Genomic DNA, 23464 nt, shown 5'->3' with positions numbered 1-23464 from the left:
TTTCCATAGGTTTAGATGGATGCAAATTGAAGATCTAATGACAAAGTGAAGATGATATGATTTTTTTTTGACTAGTTGATTAAATTATTTACCCATAATACAATCATGTGATAATACCTATAACCAAGCCAGTAGGAGAGTTGTGGGCTTGAATATCATTGCCTCATTCACTTTGCCTTTATGATGATAATAGTAGTGTGTTATAAAAACATATGAAGCTTTATAGTTGGTCTCTTGAATCGGACACTGTGGTTCAATTGTTAATGAAACTTGACTGTATTGTCAGACTGTACGCTTTTAGGCAATGTCAAATATTAGCATGGAATGGAGTCCCTGTGTCATGTCTGGCCAAAGGGACTAATTTACATGCTGTGTAGTAATAGTCATTAACCATGACTCATTTCTGAGAGAGCGAAAGAGTGGAATTATCTTTTTGAGTCACTACTGCCCCCCCCCCCCCCATATACACAAATATACAATGCCATTTTTGCAAATTAAGGCTTTATTTTTCCAGGGAGAGGGGGGTTCAGTCTGATGTGATTTTCTCATAAATATTCAGCCAATTAAGGCCTTGAGGTCCAAATTTGTTTATCTTGAAGGGGATTGCTGATGCATTTTAGCTCAGCTCTGGTCTAGCAGCACACTAACGGAAATCATCTAAAAGTTGGGTCTCATGTGATGAGATGTTGCAGGAGGGGAGATGAAGATCAAGAATGTGAGAAGCTCTTCCTGATTTGATTGAAGGCTTTCAAGTTGAGGTTCATGTTCTGGTGTGGAGGGATGAGCATTTTGATGTGGATTGATGTTCAGAGTGGAGATGGCAGCTTTGGAAGGAAGCGGATGAGACATGTGGAAATGATTCGAGGAATGTTGGTTGTCATGGCAACTGTGAAAGTTTATACCACGCCACTTCCTACTGGCATGGGAGTCCCCGAGTACTCACCACAAGGGGATTCGCTAACATCGAGACCCAATACCAAGTTATGGAGCATATATTCAAGTTTCCGCACAGGGACATTTTGTGGGAGGGCGGACCATAAGTCAAGCCAGCTGTCAAGTGCTGAAACTTTTGGGTTTATTTTTGTAGTGGCCATGGGCATCCCAGGACAGCTTGCACCGATGTTGACTCTCTAGTGTGACGCAGGTCCTGTGGAAAAAAATATACACTGAGGTTTGATGGTGGATATGATTTTGGGCTAGGCAGAAGGCTGACTGGCTATCAATGGCAGAGGTCAACAATGGATGAAATACTGAAATACCCTGCATACCCTCTCCCCTATGCCCCCATATTTCATTCCCCTCCTCCCCCCTTCCCCTCCCCCCAATGAGAAAAGTACCCATGTGGTGACAGACGCGGTACACAAAATCAGATCGTTATGTTCCAGCATAGTGTCTCTGCTTACTCTCTCTACCCCACTTCCCTTCCCGTATCTTGATATGTCTTCCAATATCTATCTATCTATCTATCTATCTATCTATCTATTTATTTATTTATTTATCTATCTGTTTATCTATCTATCTATCTATCTTTCTATCTATCTATCTATCTATTTATCTATCTATTTATCTATCTATCTATCTATCTATCTATCTTTCTATCTATCTTTCTATCTATCTATCTATTTATCTATCTATCTATCTATCTATCTATCTATTTATCTATTTATCTATCTACCTATCTACCTATCTATCTATCTTTCTATCTATCTATTTATCTATCTATTTATCTATCTGTATATCTTGCTATCTATCTATCTATCTATCTATCTATCTATCTATCTATCTATCCTTCTTTCTTTCCTTTTCTGTCATGCTTGAGTCTTTTAATATCCCATAAGTTAACAAGAGCTGTAGGTATCTCACAAAGTTGAAACCTGTCATAGTGCTATTATACCAACCCAATCTCCGATTAGTCCTTCAAAATTATGAGGCCCTTAGAAAAGAATTTCTATTTTCTATGAGTATGACAGTGAATTATCCAAATCGGCCTAAACCTTGATTTTGTAGGTGACAGTAATACGTAAGCTCCTTTCAAGAAATGTATGAGGAATGAATATCAATTTGATTTTTGTTTCTGTCAAAAATGTTTGATGAACCCTCGTCTTTGTGTAGACCCTAAATTCAAGCGATTTGGGGGTTCTCTTTGTGGTTTGAGGCTTATTGGTGCTGTCAATCATCTCCTTGTTATTTCTCTTTGTTGTTATACCATGTCTCTACTTCCAAGAGTACAGTGATTTCTTTACCAAACAGCATTTCCTCAAAACACCCAAAAGTGCACATTCTTGTTTAACATTGCTCCATCATGCCCTTTTCACCCTCTTCGAGTTCTGCTGGGAGAGCTAGGGTCATTCCTGTTTCTGATTACAGTCAAAGCCACGGTGAAGGTCACGGCATGGCAAACATGCCACAAATCAGGAAACGTTATGAATGGAAGTGATCAGCCGTTGACTTACAGTCTTTTGAGCATGAACGAGCAACCAAGAATGACAAGACTTCTTTGAAATCATTATTATTATTGTTATTTTTTTCGGGGGGGGGGGGGGGTGGATGGTGGTGGTACAACAGTTTGTGGCTTGAAAACTTTGCTGAACTCTTTTGGGGGGAACATTTCAGCACTATGACACAACAAAGATGGTTCTTTTCAAGCTTGAAAGGAGCAAACCTTCTTTTGCAAGACATAGTATCTTTTGCAAGACATATAGATGATTACTTTGAGCTTGAGAGGAATCAACCTCATTTTGCTAAACAAAAGTGATTACTTTCTTAGCCTGAAAGGAAGCAACCTTGTTGTTCAAAAATTTGATGATTACTTTCAAGCTTGAATGGAAGCGACCTTCTTTTGCGGAGACATTCTAGTTTATTCAGCTGCCACCAGGTCCATCTGATGATTGTGTCCAGTATGGAAAAAACAAAAAGGAGATAAATATTTGTCTCATTCTTAAAGCTAAACTTGAACTGCCCTCAGGTCAGACAGTGTCAAACGTGCAATCAGCGTAGTATTCCAAGAAAAAAAAAACAAACTTGTATATATATATAGACTTTTTTTTTTGTGGCTCCTGCGGTGTTTTTATACGACTGCTTTTACTCTTGATATTTATTTATTACACACCGACGCAGAACTTTCATATTTTGATTATATATATATGTATATATATATATATATATATATATATATATGTATATTTGTTACTCATATTTCAGCTGTCCTAAGTGGAAAAGCATATAAGATATGGAAGAGCATGATTCTAAAACCATGAGGTTGATGTTGTGATCTGGTCATCGTTATTTTTTCATTTCATTTTATGATGGACTGATGTCTGTTCAAGACCTTTAACTACCACCCCTTCCTGCTTGACATTTTGTTTTAAAAATGATGGTTACTACTGTTTACAATGAGGTATGTCATGAAAACCTGGAATAAAATAGATAATGTTCTGGCAAGTAATTGTATCAAATGAGCTTTTGGCACTCATTCTTGTCATTAGGTGTCGAACAGATTCTTACTAAGGCAGTTTTGGTGACCATTCCAGCTTTCAATTAAGTATATTGTGCTGCAAGGTATAAGCAAACTACATTGTACATATGTGTTGGTTTTTCTCAAGGAATTGTGAATGATAAATGAGTTTATGTTAATCTCAAATCTATGTACTGATTTAAGTGAGATTTACAGAACACACAAGACCTCAAGGGGATGATCCCATAATCCACCATGATGAGGATCTGTTTACCATGAAGGTCTTGCAGACAAGAGATAATCTAAAACCCAGTGTGAGCAAGGATGCATTGTCACTGAAACATGCTACCCCTTTTAATGTCTCACTCTCATGGATTAATTGTAGATTATTCATGTGGGCATCATAAAATGATGAAGTTTCTACTTACATCACTGAGGCCTATATATATAGTTGTAATGTTGACATAGTCATTCAAATCACTTTGAAGTTCTTTGTGAAATTTATTATCTGGTTCTTGATTATAGAAAACAGAAGTTGTACCTTGTTTGCTTGTCATTGGTGGGTTTTTTTACGGAAAACTTAAATAGAAAATAATATCTTTTAAAGATCATAATGATCATGATGATGGGCTGGACTTCTTGAACAGCTAAAGACTGGTTCTCATCATTTGAAAATACAAAATAAGAAAATTTAGGGAATTTTTCTTAATATTGACTTTCTTGTACTGATCTATGTCAATAAGATAAAATAATCGTCAAAATAATGTTAATCCATGTAAATCTGCAGAGAGGGGTTTAGGTCTCACCTCTAAGAGAAAAAGAGAGAGGGGTGGGGTAAAGTTTCTAAAACGCATTACTTTTTTGTCTGTGCTTATCAATAATCAGATTTGTGTAGGCATCGAGAATCAAGTAGGCCTATAGAGAAACTTTGTGAAGACATGCCATCATGCTGAAGCAAGTTATACAGAAGGAAATGTCATTTTATCATATTAGGTTATCACATGAAGATATGAAATGAAGTACTTCAGAGATAGTACTTCAAAATGTTAAATTCCAACTATCTAATCACAGATTTTGAAAATGTCTTGGGTAATATGTGAGGTTCAACTGGTTATAGATTTCAGGGAGTGGAGAAGGGATCCCCCATTTGCTGTATCTGATCAAGAAGCTCCTTGGTCTGATGTTCCTGGGGTGGGATGGGGGCAAGGAGGGACTGTCCAGAAGTACAAGTGTTATAAGTTGACCAGAGAGTGACCACGCATCCTCTCCGCCCCATTAGTGTAGTGATTAAATTCGTCGTCTGGCCGTTGCATGCATCTAGGGAGGCGACCGACTGCTTTGCCGAATTATGATCAAGTTCTGAGACGAAACCAATCAGGAGGGATGTCTGCTCCCCTTGTTTCTCGATTTTCTTTCCTCGGACAGCGAGAGGGTAGGGAGGGAATTCTCTAGAGAAGTTTGGACTTGATTTGTATGCAGTCCACTCTACTGCCTCCAATTTGCCAGCATGGGGGGGGGGGGGGGGAGGAGACAGACTGAAGAAAGGAGGAGAATGAGAGGAAGGGAGCAAGAAGAGTTGGAGAGGTAGTGTGTTCTAGGACATTAAATGGACAGAGACAGAAGTGAAGAGTTGTGGAGACAAGACAGAATCAAGATAGATGGTGGAATCATGAGGGGGAGATATAAATTGTGTGTGTGAGAGAGAGAGAAGAGGGGGGGGGGGATAGAGCAGGAAAGAGAGAGAGAGCAAAAGGGTTTAAAAATGCAAGTTTGTGTTCAGGGCTCAATTGGGTTCAGTGTAGGGGAAGGGAGAAAAAAAAAGAGAAGATAATTTATTTTAAGAGTTTTGTGCAGTCAGATTGAAGTATAGGGACATGCAAACCTCTTGAGTGGGAACAGAGCTCTTGAAAAATGGAGGCTACACATTTTAGATGAGAGTGCATCTCAAGAAATGATTTGTATCCTATGGATGAAGGGAAAGAGCACAACACACAACAGGTCAGTGACAATTTTTGAGGAGAAATCTCACAAATATTGAGAGAGTCAAGACCATTTCAGCATAATGATATACTGGCATCACCACTGTCAGCAACCTGGAATGAGATAAATTCTCCACCTTGCATTGGCATGGTAACACAATTCTTGCCTTGACTGTACATACAGTGTATTACAGTAAACATAGTTCCTGCATATCAGACATGTAAGATCTGGATATAAAATGAGTTTTATCAAGTGAGGCATTGCCTTAAAATATCATACAGCATAGATTGTATACATTAACTTCAAAATAGCAATCTGGGTTGCTGGATTTAATGCTTCTGATTTGTGCGTGTTTGTGAAACTTCCACTTATTGCAGAGGTATACATAAGGCTTTTGTGTTTGTGTATAATATTGAAGATTACTCGATTGACATATTCCAATACAAGGGAAGTTGATTCTGCCATAATACCTGATCTAGCTATGCATTTGGTGTTTTCATATTAAATTTTAGTCTCTGCCAATTCGCAAGTATGACTTTGATTACTGTTTTGGATCTCTGTGGGATAACATAATAGAAACAACTTTTTCCAATTTGGTGCAGTCTTATTATCATCATGTGACCGTCATCATTAGACAATCTCTCAACTGTATTTTCACAAGATTGTATACACTTGGAGGAAAGCATCTCATTCAAAAATCATGTTACAAACTGCTGATGATATTGACCCATTGAGGATGGACTGATTTTGCTACAACACGCATTTCCCATAGACACCTGCCCGAGTATACTCATCCTCAATGGGTTAAAGTGTATCTTTGCAGGAGCTGGATGCTATAGTCAGGGAGGTGTCTGTGTTTCTGAAACATCCCTCTTGGTTTTTAATCACTATTACATTTATCATGCAAGAGGAAATGCTTTTCTTATCAAAATGTGCGATTTTCCAATCTTATGTATTCAGGTTTTTTTTTTTCTGCCTGGCTTCCTGCTTTGCAATGGATGGCTAATGAAGCCTGACAGATGTGTATACCAAAGGGAGTTAGAACAATCATTTAATTTACTGGGTGCCTTGACTTGTGTGATTTGCCAAAAAGGGTTGACAGGCTTGTTGTTGTTGTTGTTGTTGTTTTTGTTCTTATCAAAGACTTACTAATGTGTGACTAGAGCAGAAATCCTTCCGCATATCAGGTTCAAAGAATTTCATGCACTTGGAGACAGCCAATGGGCTTACAAGATGGGTTTGTCTGGGAACCCTAATCCGCCTCTTCTAAAGGACCCAGGGCCACTTCTATTTAAGAACCTAGGCCACCCTTGCCCCACTCTGGGCTCAAGTACAAAGAACCGTTTCCTGTGTTTTGTTTGGTGGGGGGATCTCTATGTGCCCTGATCCCATTCATTCATTCCTTGTGTGTAATCAGAAAGGAGAGGTTCATTGTGAATGGACTGCATCATCTTTACCCGCCAAGAGCTCGGTTTAATGGCAAGAGATGTAGTTTAGGTGATGTTATCTCTGATATCATAGATTTGAGTGTGTTGAAGAGATCAGCTTCTAGTTATGTACCTGCTAGTGAAGAGAGCATCAAAACCAGTGTTGCATTATAGTAAAGATTCTAAGCAGTATGTTGGATAATTCATTTCTTCCCTATTTCCCCCCTTAGTACGTTCATAAGACTTGCACACCAAAACCAGACATTCCAACTAGATAGGATCATTTCAGTGAGTACCCAACCTGAGATAATAGGCCTGCTTGTTTCTCAGATGAGTTAAAGGGTGTCTACAGTTCTGGTCGAGGTGAAGATTTATCTTTTAACGTTTTGTGAGATATTCAGAAACCACTCTATGAGATGTCAAAGAGCATGCAGTTCTAAGGGGTATCAAAAGTTTATTCGATGAAAATCGGTTTTGAAATGGCTGAGATATCCAAAAACAAGGTGAAACAAAGAGATACTAATAAAGTTGGGGCATGTCGCCTTTTATTATTAGCACTTTTTTGGATATCTCAGCCATTTGAAAACCAATTTTCATCAAATAAACGTTGAATCCTTCTTAAAAATTACATGCTCTTTCATATTTCATAAGAGGCTTTTCATTATCTCATTTAGGAATGTTCAAAACATGAATCCCTTCCTCAACCAGTACTGTACAGTCCCTTTAAACCCTTTCATAGCTCAAGAACCGTACGTGTGTGTGTAGTTTGGAGATGCCACAATGATGATCTCTGGGTTAAAGGCATTATTTACCATTTGCGTGTGAAACGAAAACCTAGCTTTAGTGCTTCAAAATAGTTCTAAAATGTGAGTTAGGGATAGAGACAAATAATGTAAAAATGTTAATCAATATAATCAATGTTGAGTATCGTTAAATATACAAAATGTGAACATTAGTTACAATAAAATTGTTCCTAGAATAAACCATCTAGAGTTACGGCTTATTGAGAAAAATTGTGATATCTCCTTTTACTTTAGGCTTTGTTGCAAAATCTTCATATGGCAGGATGTTTTGTGATACAGCTGACATAGGCTACACATATGCATCAAATGTGATAACTTAAACATGTTTTAACTCACTGCTCCCAAAGGTAAACAGTACACTGTACCTTTAAAAGATGAACGAAGAGAGAAGAGAGAGTGTGTTTACTTTGTATTAGCTGGCCTTACTAGCTGTTGTGAAAGTGTGAAAGTGTAGCCACTACCACTTAACTGTACTAATTATAACATGTGAGGACCATTTAGGTTGAAACTCATTAGAATCATGAATTGGTTACACAAGGTGATCTATGTGTCAAAGGGTTGTTCTTTTCCTCAGTAACTTGTACCCCTCCCTCATTTTCCCTTGACTATAAACACAGAAGACTGAATTGTATCCATTGGCTACCCCTCCCCAGTCAAGTAAAGGTAGGCCAGACCTCACCCCACCCCACCCCACCCCACCCCACCCCACCAGCAATCTTTTAGCACACACCATACAAAGCTTGCGTTTTGAAGAGTCAACCCAGGGTCACATACCAGCCAGCCATCCATTCATGCCCGGTCCACTGCACAGTCTCATTGTACTCCCGTCGCCTCATTTGCGGCTGGCTGGGGCTATGCACCAGCACCACCACAAGAGCGCAAGGAGAAAGATCTGTGCACACAGAGCTGGCTGGCTAGCTGAGGTGTACATTGCACGCTGAGCTGCACACTTGCTCCCCCCACTCAGTCTCATTCTATCTGTCTCTGGCATAAGCACTACCGTCATCTACGGGTGGGTGGACTGTACATCTAATACCATCTTTGTCATTCATTCCCTCGCCGTCCGTCTTCTTTGGCCGGAGTCGGAGCCCATTTGTGCCGCTTAATTGCCGAGATCGGGCGGGGATTAAGAAACTACACATTCCCATTTATGTCTATTTCATGAGGCTGATAAACTTACAGCAGAGTGTGTGTCTTTCTCTCCCTCCCTCTCAACCTGTACAGTTCTGCTCAACCTCCACACACTGGATGAGGTGCACGGGTGTTTTGCTACGCTAGAGCAGAGGAGACGCTCACTCTCGTGTTCTCCGGCCTCTCTTTGCCCAAATCGAACGGCATTCAGCTCAGGGAGCAGACAGAGCAGCACACCACGGAATCTATACGTGCGGATTATTTTACTCACAGCAGCAGAGTGCATATATTCCCAGCACAAGCAATATAAGTGTTGCATGTAAGTATGTGAATGTCATTTCTTCTGGGGGATTTCATTAACCTCTATTTTAAACAGCAAGTCAGAGCCTATGTTCATTTCACAGTATATAGAGATGGATTATATTTACTCCACTGTCTTAAATACATACATTCGAAAGTCACTTTGTGGGACTATCATTTTATTACTGTATGTGTGGGGAGTATTATGTTGATTATATGAAAGCTATTCAGTATTTCAACCTCGGTCAGTATTGTCTGAAATTCTATACATCAGTAACACCTGCCACAAAGTATCAGCTCATCATATCATGTCATCACATATTCACAGTTAGTCTACATGATTTTTATATCGGGTATATCTCAATTCATCAGTATACTGCTCTTTCTGAAGGAAATGAATAGGGGGTGCTTGTTGCGAACGGAGACAAAAATGGGAGCCAAATTGCTTTTAAGCCGATTGCCGTCAATGGAGATGCAGCGAACTGAATTCTTTAGATCAGGAGGAAAATCATTGACTTCGGCATTGCCCTTTGCAGCCAAGGGTTTCAATTCCCATTGTTTAGATGATAATCCAAGCAGAACCGCTTCCCATTGTATATTTAGCTTATATGAAGCCTTTCTATCTAAGCCCTCAATGATCCTTATCCTCTCAGTGGTTCTGAATAATGCAGGGCTACTTGGCCTGCATTGCAGATCATGGCTGTGACTTTGGTGCTATTAAAGTGGGTTACCTAAGACCATTTTCTACTCCAAATGCAATTATGGCATACACAATTGTAGTCTCTCCATTTTTATAAATCAATCAATCTATCTATCTATCTATCTATCTATCTATCTATCTATCTACTGTATCTATCTATCTATCTATCTATCTATCTATCTATCTATCTATCTATCTATCTATTTATCTATCTATCTATCTATCTATCTATCTATCTATCTATCTACTGTATCTATCTATCTATCTATCTATCTATCTATCTCTTCATTCATCTATCTGTCTCTCTATCTATCTGTCTCTGTTGACACCTCTTTCATGATATCAGTACAAAGATTTTTTTCTGTTCATCAAGAGAGATGTGACTAAATAAATGATCTGTGTTTTGGTGTGAAAGTTAGATCAAATTGAGAAGTAAACACACTGAATATTTCTTGCAGTCATTTCTTTAAATGAACATAACAAACCCTCTTTTCCCTCCTTCTGTTTTGGTGTAAGTGGGATCCCAATAACACCCTGGTACCCATCTTCTTTTTCCTTCTTCGCCATCTTTTTCTCTCCCTTCTTTTTAGTTCTCTTTTTCTTATCTACTTCTTTTTTGCTTTCTCCTTTTATTCTTTTCCCCCTATTTCTCCTCATAATGCGAACCTTTCCCCTCTTTTCAAGTTTGCTGTAGCAATTCCTGTGTGTATCTCAGTGGAAATGCCATGATCTGCCTTCTTGTGTTGGATGTATATAACCTGGCAGCAAGTTCACATTATTTCCTCCGTACTTTATGTCTTTTACTATAGGCCTATATCTGTCCATTGCAGTAATACAGATACAAAGATGACTGATTTATGACTTACTTTCATCACATGCAAAACCAAATAGAACAAGAAAAACTCTGTTAACAGAGGCATGATATCTGCAATTGTACTTTGAACTTTGCAGATTGACATTTTACATTTTACATTTTCAACCCACCCCACCCCCCAACCCCCGCCCCAAACAAACAGAAAATCCCAGATCTGACTACAAGTGTCACAATTACCATCATTGTCACCATCATCATCATCATCATCATCATCATCATCATCATTATCATCATCAGATATAAGCAAACTATTAGTCCATTGTCTCACTCACTGCTCAAAATGGTTTTTATCATCTTTCAGCATACCACTACTCCAGTATGCAGTATCAGCAATCTGACTCAAGATTTCTGTCTCCTCTTTACACTGGTGGGTGTTTTGTTTCAGATTCACACCATCTGGTGGGATTTCTGGAGCAATTAAAAACCAAGCAGTGAAGATAATGACATGTTGAGACCGCACAAAGGGGTTTGGGGAGAGTAATTTTAGCACCTTAACTCTCTTCTTTGTCTCAGCTTTTCTTTTTTTTTTTCTTTTTTTTTTTGGGTCAGATTCTTTATTAAGAGGTCGACGGCAATTAGGGGCAGAGGGATATGATATCAGATCGATGTGTCAGGGTGCATCTATGATTATGTAATACTCTTACATATGCAAAGCAGTGAAGTCTTCATTATCAGGAGGTTATTGAACCCACACCATTTTGTGGCAGAGTGCTAACCTAGTAGGTGCATGCAATCAGGGGTATGCCATAATCAACCCGCAGTGTTATGAGTAGAGGATTACATTGAAGGGAGCGTATGATATTTACATGTATGCCTTTACTGAAAAGGTCTTCTGCACATGCTTAGATTGGGGATTATAGTTTATGTACATAGCCATTTGGATGACTCACTGCTCTGTTTACAAAGAAATGACAATGTGTGTGTGTGTCTGTGTGTGTTTTAGTGTGAGCTGTGTGTATTTGTGTGAGTATGTATATATGGGGGGGGGGGGGGGTGGTGTACCTGATTGAACGCCAAGATGAAATTAGTCTACAACTGATGCTTTTCTGACCAATGAGGACATAGTTAATCCGATAATAGCAGATACTCTTGTTGACCCATTTCAAAGTTGAGCCGAGGAAGCAAAATTAAATTGCTTCGTGGATGGAGTACGTGTATACTATTATTCAGAGTTCCCGATTCACTACAGTGATAACTTCCCACAATCTTTCAAGAGGTTTTTTTACAGAGAGCAGACAAATTATCCCATAGAATGCCCCCAGTGGCTGCCGTGATAAAAAGACCGCCGTGCATTCGCTGTTGTGATCAACGACTCGCCATTGTTATGGAGTCTGGAGGCATCTGGTTTTATAGCTCAAACACTCAAACATGTTGTTTCCTGGGCTGGAATAAAACCCCAACTCTGGTCAATTGGGCCGCATGGTCTGTTTAATGCCTCGACCACAAGTGATTCTCACCTAGTCATTATTGCCGGTAGTGGAACGGCATCGCGAACCACGTATGATATTTGTGAGCGAACCATATGGGCCCAGAAAATATCTGTATAATGGGAAAGAGAGAGAGAGAGAAAGAGAGAAGCGGACCAAAATTTTCCTGTCATTCTTTTTTTCTGCACTGCTTCTTTTCTGCTCCACCACCCCAGCACCAAACCAATTATGACTCATCAGTCCAGTGTTTGTACTGGCTATGGAACCATGCTGTGTTTAACCCTCTAGTTGACACCTAGCGATAAAACAGAAGACGCCCCCAAGAAACCGGGGCAAACCTCCTGGCCCATTCAGACTCGGAATACCATAATCGTAATATCTGGATATACTACGGAGTATCAATTTCACGGCTCTCAGTTTGATTTCATTTTTTTTTTGATTTGATTTCTGCATTTTTGAAAGAACAAAATTCCACTGTTCTCTGACAACTGGAACACCATATAAAAAAAAAGAAAAGTAACTTTACATAACTGCATTAACCATCATGAGTCAATGCATTTTTGTAACACATATAATTATGATGTAAACTGTAAACGAAGAAAATATTGATGATAAATTTGGTAAATTAAACATTTAATTAACGTTATTTCATAGGAAGATAGAATGTCCTTTGTGAAGTCCAGGATGATCTGTGGTATGAGGTTTGGGATTTTGAGCCAAGTTACAAAATGACCAATCCTTTTTTTTTTTCTAATCTGATTGGGGGGGGGGGGGAATTAATCAGATTAGAAATGAAAATATAACTGCCCTAGAGTGACAGTGGCAGTAATAAGACCAGCAAGCTAGAAATTATTCAGGAACTTACCAAGATGGTGAGTCAGCAGGGAGGGGAGGGGGGGGGGGCAGCAGGCATACAATTCACCTGCTGGAATTCTGTAATCGAGTGTTCTTGACCTCTAGCCAGGCTGCAAGAATAACTTGTTTGGATAGAGTCCTGCAACATTCCTCCACATACCCTGCTGACCACTAAATCTCCCTTTTTATGACCCTACCTCCCTTTTCCATCCTCCCACTCTTGAAATTCTGTGGTCTGAACCCACAATTGAATTGTTCATAAGAATAAGCAAGACAATGATTCATGCAAGCAGTCTTCCTTTTATAGAATTAGTTCCCCCCCCCCCCCCCTCTTTCTTGCATTTCCATTTGATGATTCGATATTGACACAGATCTCGGCCATTTGAACGATAAGCTGAGATGAGTAGCTTGCTGATAAGCTGTTACCAGATTTCTCCCTAGCGCTTCTGTATTATGCCTCACCTACTTTCATTTTCCCTTTGCCATCAAGGTCGTAGGATGTCATCTGTTGTGCAAACATGGCCCTATCAGAACAATTCAAACAAAACATGTTTGGTAACTGCCAAAGGAATTAAGTGAATAGAATCCTGGTCAGCTTAAATTAATTTTTTTACATTTTTTTTCTGTAAAATCTAGGCCACCTATTTGTTAAAAAAGAAGAAAAAAAAAACTATCACTGTATCAATATTTTGCAAACAGATTGCTTTTACAGAACCTTGAATGTTGGTAAAACCTTGAAAACAATGCCAAGAGGAAGCTAATGAAAAGGGGAACATAGAAAACACTTTGGGGAGATGATCATAAACAGGTCACAGTCAAGTGAAAAAGATATATACTTGTTTTTTGAATAATTTGTTTCAGTGCACTTAATTTTTGCTCTCTTGTTCTGAGCCGAGCTGATTTGCGTCTATTCTCTGCTGTAATAAAGGAGGTACTAAATGGAAAGTAATACATCAGTGATAATTCAAGGGCAATATGACAAGTAATAATTATACAATGTAGGCCTATGTGATGGCATCACTTTATTATCACTCCTGGAAAATGAATATCACACTGTGATAAAGAGCATGGTAGGCCTACTCAATTCGTATTATACAAAAGAGACCAAATTAAAGACCTGCCAATTCTTAGGGCTTAGATACATTTCATGTGATATTGCGCAACATTAATATTGTGAATTAATTAATTAATTGTCAAAAGTAATTGTGTTAAAATTCCACATGATTATTTATATTTGTCTGGTCACATTGTAGGGTAGGGCGTACATGAATGTGAATTGATAAGTTTTTCTGATGTTACTTTTAGCAAATTCTTCTCTCTTATAAGTATACAGGTTTGTATAAAAATTTGGATATTCAGTGAATCAGAACATATTTTATATGCCAAATGTTGTAATCTGTTTTGCTCTTCAAATTTTCATCTAACCAACATTATTTAGTGTCATTGACTCTCGAGATGTAGTCTTGTCCATCAAATCTTTCATTAAAAACAAACAAACACCTATTTAACAAAAGTTCAAAAATCATTCTGTCATTGCAGTTGACATGTTTATTCAACGAGGGTGTTCGTTGGCTTGTCACACCAATTCTGATATTACGATTTTGCCTCCGGTGCTGTAAATTTGGCAAAAATGAATTTGTCATTGCAATCACTCTATTTGGTTGTAAGACCTGCCCGGTATGATATCATTGCCCTTGTGGCCGCTCGCTGTGAATGAAGTATCCTTTGTCCGCAGTAGTTGATTGATGCAGAAATCAGATGTTGCAGCCATTACTAGGCAGCATTGATACGTATTGGTCTTTGGTCGTGCGTTTAATTGGTGAGGAGCAAATCAAAAACCAGGGCTCTTTTGACAATGGGCCTTCAGAAAAGCTCTGATTGAATGTAATGCTTGGGAATAAATGGAACAGTGTTTAATTATGCTCCAGCATTTTCCTGGGCAGCATGTTTTGCTATCCAATTAATTACTGTCGCATCAATTCCCAGTGGCTAAAAATGACTGTCTGCTATATTTCTCCATACTGAAGCAGTCCAACTTAGTGTGAGGATCATACCAACGTCGTTTTCCCTATGGAAGAGACACATTCTAAGTTGGATTGTACAAAAAGCTGGTGACAGTTACTACAGTTCAACCTGTTCTGCGTGTCTACCTTCACAAACAGAATCTGCATGCGTCGTGATTACCGGGCCATTAGAAATGCTGACGGTGAGTGCTGTGCATGGCCACCGTGCAGCGATCCTCATATTCTTCCACTTGTTATTTTGCTGCGAGCTCGACAGGTCGTAATCTCGTCCCGCATGTCAGTCGTGGCCTCATCAGCATGTTTTTTAATCAGGTCGCTTTGTTCGGGAGCCGGTTTTTGCTCGCTGCCGCACATCTTGATGAGGACGACGCTCAATGGGAAATGAATTCAATTACCGACCTTCACGAATGTGAATCGAGGAGAGAAACTGCCATTTTGGCGCTCGGCCCCCTCCATCGGCCAAACACAAAGTGGTATGTGATGTACAGGTGCTCATTATGCAGGCTGTTGCCCTCCATTCATTGGTGATGGTATTTGCCTGCAATCACTGTCAGATAAAAAATTAAGAATTCAAGATATGCATCAAACTCCCTCTACTTGTGATCATGGCATTTCACTGTCATCCTCTTCTGACTGTAGGCCTATATGTCAATCTTCTTTGATGTAATATTCATTCACTCATTCATTAATTCATTTATTTCATCAGAGGTAAAAGTGCCTTTTCAGTGTAATTGCTGATTTTTGAAAGGGCAATGGTATTTTTTTTTTACATTGGAAACACATAGGTTCCTACTGTACACATATGATGCATAAAATGCCTTTTCAAGAAAGAAAAAAAAAAACAGCATAATTAATATCATGTAAGCCTACACTGATTTATTACAAATTGAAATAGCAATTTAGAATGATTACTGTAAAACGCAATGCCGCGAATATATCATGTTTTACAGTATACCATACAAGTTTTTGTACTTTTTACATTGTGCAATTTTGAATTGGATGTTGGATAATTCATGCCATTCAAGGTAGCCATTTATCTTTGTATCCGAAGAAAGGATATGACATTTTGTTGACTTAGCTCACTGAATGCATTCAACCATTCTGCTACACGTAGGTCCTCGATATCTCCACTCGTACATTTACGAAACGTCTTGCCCCAGTTTTTGTTCCTGTCAGAGCGATCCCACAGTGCATTATGCCATTTCTGTGATCAAATTTCTCCCTCCCCTCCCTCTCCTTCTGGATAGTCCCATGTAGTCATTATTGTGTATAGCCTTGACTGAAAAGATCAAGGTATAAAGGTAGAGATTTTTATATGCATGTGTGTGTGTGTGTGTGTGTGTGTGTGTGTGTGTGTGAAAAACCTTGCTGTAGGCACACACTGATTTCACTAGCCTTCCCTATTTTCCTCACACTCCTTCCATGTAGCCTCGAGGCATTCTCCACAAAGACCTGGGTAATTCTGTTGCAATTTCAATGTGCACGGATGAAGAAATCCAGTTTGGTTGAACTCTTTCTTTACTCGGCAGGAACGAAACGCAGGAGAAAGGGGCTTGACACATTTTTATTTTCCATCTTTTATTTGGGGGGGGGGGAGGCACTGCGCTGTTATAGCTCGTAGGATATAAACACAACATGCTTCGCTGACGATGTGCGAATTCTTGCCCAGTGCTTTCTTAGATTGAACACGTAATGAGTGTGCGGAAGTCAAAGAGAACAAGAGGATCAGGCTACGATGCCTAACTGGCTGTGAAGAATGCATAAATGTTGGTTGGGTTGCATATACTTAAATTTGCCGTCGGTGGCGACGAAGTGGAATTTGTCTGTATACTGCAGTCTCCTATGTGTTGGTTTTCCATGTATATATAGTGTAGTGTCTATTGTGATATTTTGACTATGTGAATTTGATATTTGATTTTATTTCCATGTAAAATTCTAAAATAATAAAGGAGATTGTGCTTGGAAATAATTTGGTGCCTGTAAAATCTAATGCCAGCAGGAATGGGCCCTATATCACTAAGATTTGAAACTAACTATAAGGATGTTTTAAATCAAAAGTACAACTTATTTGCACGTAATCAAGTGCAGGGCCAAGTGATAATGTATTTTTGTGAGACTACCCAGCAACTATGTAGGCCTACGTATGCTTTTTTTTTAAATGATATTGTCTTTCCCGTCAAACTTTTAGGTACATTTTCATTTTGACCATGAAATGTTCATTACTCTCATACATTTTATTCCCAGCAACAACATTTTGTTTTTAGAAATCTCTATTTGCCCGCCCTGTGCACTTGTCATGCTAATTCATGACATTATCATGCATCAAAGGTGGGTTTTTTTCAAATCCCTTGTGGCTTTCTGCTTTCTTGCAAGAAGGTTTCATCCATCATTCTTTGCATGTGAGTATTCTTGACAAAATATGGTTGAGGCTGGATTTTTCAGAATTGATCATGTTTATTAACGCAGCCGTGCCTGAGAATAAAGCTACATTGCAGATCAACCCCCGTCCTAGTTCGAAGGAGAGATAGACGCTTCACAGGATTGCCGTACTATAGACTTACAATTTGTATTTTGATTCAGTTCAGGATCCAGTGCGGGAGTTAAATTTCTAGAATGAGGTAAATCCTGTTCTGGAGTCTTGCGTATGATTCCAAGATTGTATTTCATAGCTATAAATGTATCAGTTTGCAGAAACATGTGGCAGCTTTTGATTTGCAATTTATAGGTGATACTTGCTGTATGAATTATGATGAAGGAGAAGTGAGGTCTGAAATCAAGACTATGAGAGGCCTTGGGGTAGTAGAATATGAGGAGCCAAGCATACATTTCAGTGATGAATATTTGATGTGGTGATAAATTTTTTGGTGGCATTTCTTCAGAAATTCGTCACCTTGGGCCTTCCTGGTAGAAGAGTGCTGACAGGCACCAAAGATTTATTCACATTTTCATGTTTTCTTGGATGCGGAATTATTAATGAAGTAATTGATTGGATTTCAGTGGTTATTGCCTGAGTGAAGACAGATGATTGTTCTAAGTTATCCCTTCTTTTAGCGCTTTTGTCTTGAATGGACGACAGACTTAAGTCATCCCTAGGTAGGCCCTGCATCGTTGAGGATACAGTTCTATCCCTTTGAAGTAGGACGAGAATTTGTGGTTATGGTTTTGTTGTTGTTGTACAGACTAATAAAAGAAATGACAGAAGCTGTTATAAAATGGAGAAGGCAGAATTGGAGGATAGACAAGATACTCAGGAGATGTGCAGGAGACAATATGTCTGAGGAACCACTTCCACGCCCCCCCCCCCCCACAACAGATAGTGAGTTGAACTGCAAATTTTATTTGGTGTGAATTAGCATTTATGTGTATAGCTGATGTGCTGTTGTTTTTACTGCTTTTATGTTTGTGTGATTTGAATTGATATGTAGGCCTAAACGTACATCCTTCATTCCCTGTTGTTTATTTCCCGTGTGTCATTAACGAAAGTCTGTCACCGCACAGATGCCATAAACTTCCCCAGTGAAAGGAGTTGTGAAAATTCATGACCCACATCCTTCACTGGATACGGATGCCTTCGGTATGAGTGATACTCACAGTAGTGTTCAGCATCTATACATACATGTGTGATACAGAGGATGGGCATCTGGGTCTTGCCGGGGTAACATTTCTCCATCACCAGTGGCGAAGGCTCGCCATTTGGGGTGCGATTTATGGAAGCGAAACTTCTCAAGGAGAGTTTATGCCATCTGTCCGTGGAAACCCTCACCGAATGCTACCACCAACAAGCTGTGGTTTATAGTGTGTGCCTAATTGGCCCATTAACCCTGTAAGTCTCAAACTGGCATTTGAACTATTGAAGGGGCCCCTAGCCTAGAAAGGTAACATATTCAAGTACAGTTACAAATAACATAATATTTATGTGGGGGGGGGGGGGTGGGGGTTGAGGGGAAGGGGAATAATGAACAATTAATGTTATTATATTATGATCACAGTTATCGTCATTATCATTGTCGTTGACTCAACCATAGGACACATTACAAATAGTACCTACTACAGTATACTTATAACAACAAATCATTACACTCAATCCGCTGATCTGTTGAATTGTGTAGGGCTGATGGTTGATGGTTAATTCGACAAAATTTTATAGAATAATATGAGTAATGTGTAATAAAAAATGTAGGCCCTAGACTGCTACTTCATCATTTTTGTCCCATCGTTTATTTAATGAATTGGATAGAATGACTCCAGAATATAAAGATTGGAGAGCTGTAGTATGTTTGTGTCAGGAGGGGATGAGAGGTGCACCTTCCTTCATTCTTAACCCATTTAGGACAAGTCTCGAGTATACTCGGGCAGATGTCTATGGGAAATGCATGTTGTACTTGTAGCAAAATCAAACCGCCCTCAACGGGTTAAGCAAAAAACAGGTGATGGATGTATTTGATTTCAAATGCTTAGTTTGTGGTGATCAGGTGATGATTCCAATTGTAATAATCCCTTAGCCAGGATTGGGAGATAGGCATCCTCCCCAAATACCCTTTGCCCTTTGACGGCCGCCCTAGGCAAATGTCTTGAGTTGCCGCAAGTTGCCCCTGCCCCCCCCCCCCTTTCTTTTTTGGCGGCTGAGGTGATGGGAGAAGCAGGGTTATCGGGGCAAGACGAGGACAGATTACCGCCAGACTAATGGCAGTGAGCTAATGGGGCCGGAATAGGATGAACGGGAGTCCACACAATGTAATGAACCCTCCTCCTCGCTTCCCCTTCGCAAGGTGATCTCTGATGCATCGTAATGTGACTTTGCGAAGTTCGGTTCCATTTGATGACGCCGAAGGGAAGTGCTCTAAGTGCATTTTCGTTCCACGGAAAAAACAAGGCACAAATAAAGCATCTCGTGTTTTGCCCTCATTTCCTCCATGATATATTTATTTCCCATTTGTCTTGAACAAGCTTTATCACAGTTTCCAAGCATGCCGATTGAAGAGTGGTTCACTTTTGCTTTCTCAGGGGGGTTGCTATTTTTAGTATACATGGATTATGGAAAAATGAATTTTTAAAGGAATTTCAAAAACTCATTAGGCCTACCCTTCACGGGTCAGGTATCTCTGAGTCAATCTATCCCTTTGGTTGCTTTAAATTCACACCCAGACAAGAGAGGAACTGTTGGCTTTCATTGCATTTCTTGATGATACAGTAGCTTCTGTTTAGCCTATAGAATTCCAGCCCAAATGTGTCAAACATTTCCCCCTTTGGCATAGCAAACCAGTGTAAGGACAGAGTATTGAACACACATATCAAGTGGATTGTTTCAGGGGAAATACAGAAAGCCTAAATATAAAATATTCAGATGCTTCTGTTGCTATACCAACAAAGAATTAGATCCACAGTGCAATTCTTCTGCGTACACAACAGAAATTTTCGAGTTACTTTTTGGACAGAGTGGTTACACAACCTGCAAACATGATGGGAGGCCCATGCTTTTGAGCAAGCATGGCAGTGGCATTTACAGGCACTCATTAATGCACGCCCTTGGAGGAGCCACCAAGCTGAACTGCGCAGGCAACACAAACTCATCACTCCTCATAGAAGATCATCTCATGTTGCAAGGCAAAGTCCCCAGATTCATCCCCTGCAACATGTACCCATTGTCAGCACCGGCGGTACCTCGGTGCAAGTGTCATGTACGTGCGTACCATGAAAGGCCCGCTGTGAATACTTCTGTGAGGCTTGAAGATGCTAATGAGCACCCACACAATGGACCGGCAAAGAATTTCCTTTCATTTATATGCATTATGGTGAAAGAAAGGAAGTATCTCCACTTAATGGGGTATATTGCTTTATGGAAGGGGAGGGGGTTGAAAGGGAGGGGGAATAAGCATCATAGATGATGCTGTGTATACAGGACACAGTGACAGGATAACAACAGGGCAGGTGATGGGGGTAACAATACCACGTGCTGTTACTGGTCCCCGTGTTGTCATTTGGAGCTCGTCCAGGACGCAAGCCATTGTGAACCTTTTTTGATCAGAAATAAGGAGCCAAAGAAGGAGTGGATTTAATTTAATGGCTTAGCTGGGCGGATAGTGCGGGAGGAAGTACACTGAAAAAGAGAAAGAAATCATTTATACCCCTTTCATGGTAGGGGGTGTGAATGAGGGGGGGGGGAGGGGAGGTTATTGACACAAAATGTCCCATGCAGGAAAAAGGAAAAGTACGTCAAGGATCCAGCAGAGGGAAGAGGAACTGAATAAAAACTATTTCTTTTGCATTATATCTGCGAAGGTGATGATTCAACCTTAGAACAAGAAGTGTCTGAAAAGGTAGCAAGGTCTTTATGGAAAGAAGAGGTGCTAGTCACCATAGCAACATCAGCAAGGTTAAACTAGTTCAAACAAAGGATGAGCAAAAACTGGAATTAATGACGTGATGAAAAACTCTTTGAGCAAAGAATAATACAGATGTCCAGCAAACAGGCAAGCTGGCATTCAGAAAAAGAAAGTGAAAAGCAAAAGCAGTTGAAGAGGATGCCGAGGAATGATAAGTAAGAAGAGTGGTCAGTGGAATGGAATTCAGATCAAAGGGCCTGATAAGGAGGAGACATTAAGTGACTACCAACTCGTAATCGTAACGTCTCAAGTGTTTTGCCAGTTGAGTGTGATTGATTTTCACTCTGCGAAGGACCAATCTCTTAAAATAGGGATCGGTTAATATTAGATAGGCATACGTGAACAACGGAATTGAATTCAGGTGCCTAGTAAAGACCGCTGTGAAGGAAGGAAGGGTTCTTAGTCTGTAGGAAGGAAAGTGGAAGGAATATTTGAAATAAGGCACATGTTAAATTAATTGTTTAGCTAGTTTTGCTACAAATTAAAATATGTCTCTATGTAGATGATATCTTTGCTGCATGCCATAGAGAGGTTACAATTATGATGCTAATATATGTATTCAGACCAGTCTATGAAGACAAGGAGTTAGGTGTGTGGACTCAAAACATTTCATTTGCTTGTTTTGCAGGGTGTTCAGACACAAAAAATTTATACCAAAACGGTATAGCTAATAATGATGAATTCATGTGTCTGAACGCTGACTAATGAAACGATGTATAATGAAATGATGTGTAACGAAACAGCGGTCAGAGCATCGTTTCGAACCAGAACTTGATAATGAATCAGCATTTCATTCATGTCCATGTGTGTCTGAGCGTATAGCGACCATAGAACGGTACAACTGCACAAAGCGTGCACAAAAGGTGACTCTATTCTTCTCAGTAGCGGCGATGTCATGACCATAACAACATGTGCAGTGGGAAACTGTGCGTCTATACGTTTTCCAGGATGGTCGAGATTAGTGTCTGAACGGTCTGTCAGCTATACAATGATTCTTTATATGTTGTTTCTTTATCGAGTTTTGGTATAGACTAGTTTATGCCTGAACATGGGGTAAGTTGCTTTAACTAAGCATCCCTGGGAGCATCTTTAAACATTCAGGGCATTGACCGGGATTGTTTTCAGATGCCGCAACTTCAGCACCAGCAACATGATTAAGCTGTCAGAAGAAATTCTCTTCAGGAATTGTGCTCATGTTTGATACTCAAGTAAACAGTTTGTGGCACATTCGTTATCATGATCATCATTGCCATTTGCAGGGATGGCCTGCCAATAAAGATAGGAACTAATGATACATATCAGAGAACATGGAGCCAACTGTAGTTAACTTGTTATTGCATGATGGATTTCATGGTGTGATTTATTTAAAAAAAACTTTTTTTTTTTTTTTTTATTTGTCAAGATGTTTATCGTGCATTGAAGGTACGTCTTCATGCACGGAAATGGAGCTCGGTGAGCTTGGTGTGTGGCCAAACTCTGGCAGTTTTCATGGATATATGTATGATGAGCAATGGGTCTGAGAAGGATGCAAATGCGTTGTTCCTTAACCCGTTGAGGATGGTTTGATTTTGCTACAACGCGCATTTCCCATATACGCTTGCCCTAGTATACTCGGGACTCACATTGGGGCTTAGCACTGATAATCTATTGAATACCTTTCTCAACAGGTGAAATGCCATTTTTGTAAATTGTTAATTCCTTGAATTCAGCAAGGGTGGAATTTTAGGGTTGTATTATACCAAAGTGCACAAAATTTCTAAAACAAAGATGAAGACTGCATAAGTGTAAAGATGCAAACACAGTGGTGGGTATGTGGGACCTGGATGATCAATTTGAGTTTATAATGTAGTTATAGTGTAATGATTTATTCACTATAGAGCTTTTTGTGTTTTCCACATTAATTTCATGGCCTAGATCTTACGGACACCAACATTCTGAACCACATCATTGTGAACAAAGAGCTGACTATGCAGTATTTTTTCTTTTTTTTTTTGGTGAGGTAGTTTTTCGGAGCGAAATCAGGCTTTAAGAGCGATATGTCCTCCCACTCAAACCTCCAACTCTAATAAGTTGGATGATGAGTGAAGGAAAGGAGCGGGGACAAGA

At 39.6% G+C, this 23464-nt stretch overlaps 1 protein-coding gene across 1 annotated transcript in view; it reads left to right on the top strand.

Moving 5' to 3' along the window:
* Positions 1–8980: 8980 nt before the first annotated feature.
* The window catches only part of LOC139719071 (dystroglycan 1-like), a 49504-nt gene continuing 35020 nt past the window's right edge, over positions 8981–23464 (top strand). The window contains exon 1 of the mRNA XM_071630512.1: positions 8981–9114. The gene's annotated coding sequence lies outside the window, so the exon portion shown is untranslated. The remainder of the gene's footprint in view (positions 9115–23464) is intronic.

Source organism: Diadema antillarum, unplaced genomic scaffold (assembly GCF_040938485.1).
Source record: "Diadema antillarum isolate AM-2024a unplaced genomic scaffold, OU_Dant_1.0 scf00000103, whole genome shotgun sequence".
NCBI classification, from domain to species: Eukaryota; Metazoa; Echinodermata; class Echinoidea; order Diadematoida; family Diadematidae; genus Diadema; species Diadema antillarum.
Note: the sequence above shows the minus strand (reverse complement) of the source record. Positions and strands in the feature narration are given on the sequence as shown.